The sequence below is a fragment of the Brassica napus genome, chromosome C7 (genome assembly GCF_020379485.1).
Source record: "Brassica napus cultivar Da-Ae chromosome C7, Da-Ae, whole genome shotgun sequence".
In the NCBI taxonomy this organism is placed as follows: domain Eukaryota; kingdom Viridiplantae; phylum Streptophyta; class Magnoliopsida; order Brassicales; family Brassicaceae; genus Brassica; species Brassica napus.
The window spans coordinates 15,001-16,835 of record NC_063450.1 but is presented as its reverse complement, the minus strand read 5'-3'; the positions used below and the strand labels follow the sequence as shown (position 1 = coordinate 16,835).

At 42.2% G+C, this 1,835-nt stretch overlaps 1 long non-coding RNA gene across 2 annotated transcripts in view; it reads right to left on the bottom strand.

Moving 5' to 3' along the window:
• Positions 1–614: 614 nt before the first annotated feature.
• Positions 615–1,835, bottom strand: part of LOC111208604 — a 2,242-nt gene continuing 1,021 nt past the window's right edge. Inside the window, exons 1-3 of one of the 2 annotated variants that reach the window (XR_007326105.1) lie at positions 1,748–1,835; positions 1,499–1,641; positions 615–1,413 (exon numbers count right to left, since the gene is read on the bottom strand). The exon at positions 1,748–1,835 is cut by the window's right edge and continues 1,021 nt beyond it. This is a non-coding gene — a long non-coding RNA (uncharacterized LOC111208604). The remainder of the gene's footprint in view (positions 1,414–1,498; positions 1,642–1,747) is intronic. The other variant, XR_007326107.1, reaches the window with a different exon arrangement.

The window sequence follows — 1,835 nt, the reverse complement described above, 5'->3', positions numbered from 1 at the left end:
TGGATCAGTCTATGACTTGCTAAGTCAAGACATGGTTCACGGTTTGTCTAAGCCAGGGAAAAGTCGTATGGTCCGATCGGTTGTTAAGCCTACCGGATTGGGCTTGAGGCTTACTCGGACATTTGGATCCAGGCCCAAGGCCGGATCAGGTAAGGAAGTCCGTTGGGCCATTGAGCCAGACTTCATGGACCGGTCGCACCTAGATTCTATCCGGCTAGACGGATTGGTCTTTGGGGACGATCCGGACCTGTTAGTGTGTTCTGCTTATCTATTCTGGACCGTCTATCTGATTCTAAGTCAAGGGGTGGTTGGTTGAATGACTTAGGATACGGTAGATGGGTTCATACCTTTTTATTATTAGATTGTCTGAGGTTTTTCTATGTTCTAGGAACCAAGCCAAGCATTGTAGAATCGTCCAGTTCTACTCTCGGTTATGATTAATGCTTATCTGGTTGTGGTTTCAGGAACTAAGGATGGTTCTGGTCAGGCCAAGGAGCCGTGAAGGCTCGGTCAGTGAGAGGCTGTGTAATGTGTGGTTAGCTGAGGCTAGGGATGAACTAGTGATTGTCTATGAAACTGTTAAGAAGTTGTGTATTGGATCTCATGTTTCTAAGTAATACAATTTATACACATTTATATTCAGCTGTGCAAATCTGTTCGTTTGTTTATGAACCTCATATTCAAATGTGACTTAGTAAATGAAGACTTAAAATTAATCAAACAAGCAAAGAAATTAATAAGTAAGCATTCGTATCCAGTTGGGTCGAGAGACCAGGATCGGGTATTACAGGGGTCGCATGGATTGGTTTGTTTGGACATGACGATGCATAATGGCCATTCCTTCCACAGAAGAAACAAGTGACATCTTCCATCCTCAGCGATGAATAACCATGTTGGTTACTCCGTTGTCTATTGGGACAATTCTTCGAAATGTGTCCCGGTTGATCACATATGTAACGCACTCCAGTGTTACTGCGATAATTGGTTTGGCCTCCTTGGCTAAACTTGATATGTCCACTAGAATGCGGTATGGCTTATTCCACCAGATCCGATAAGCCGCTAAAGTTGCTTCCAGCTAAACGACTTCCAAGCTCCGGATTCAATCCGTACATAAAGTTACGGATCATAGTTGCTTCATCTTCGCGCCCATCAAAAACGTGTCGCCTTAACCTTGTAAACTCCGACTCATAACTCCTTACGGGCCTATCTCCTTGAACAAGGTTCATGAACTGGCTCTATGCTTCTAGAGAAAAGTATTTCCTCTCAAACTCCCTCTATGCTGTCCCACCATCCTGTTGCGTCTCCTTCCAAATAGTAAACAAAAGAAATAGACAAGGTAACTAATCCCGTACCATCTCCATTTGCATCAATCTCCGTATCTTTCAAACCGTAGCGTTTGAAAACCCTGACAATCTGAACAACACATGAAAGAAAAAGTGTCACAGCATATTCTTCATTAAAGGAGAAAAGCATAGGACATAGGATGAGATGATGATACCTTGATATCTGTTAGGTCCAGCGTGTGTCCAGCAATAGTCACTTTTCCGGCCTCCTCGAATCTTAAGATATCTTGCTGAGACATTTCTCTAACTTCTTTTGCCACGAGCCCCCATTGACTTCCCGAGCCGTTTTACCAATACACTATATATATATATAGCAATAAATTAATCAAAATTGCTTTCTACATTGAGCAGAAAAGGTTAAAAAGAAAGAAAAAAACGCAGGAAGAAAAAATGATGGACCAAACCTGAAATCTGGTTCTGCCGCATACTTCAGAGTATCATTGCATGTCACAAGAGATCTTACATTAAGTTCTTCCAAGACATACTGCTAAA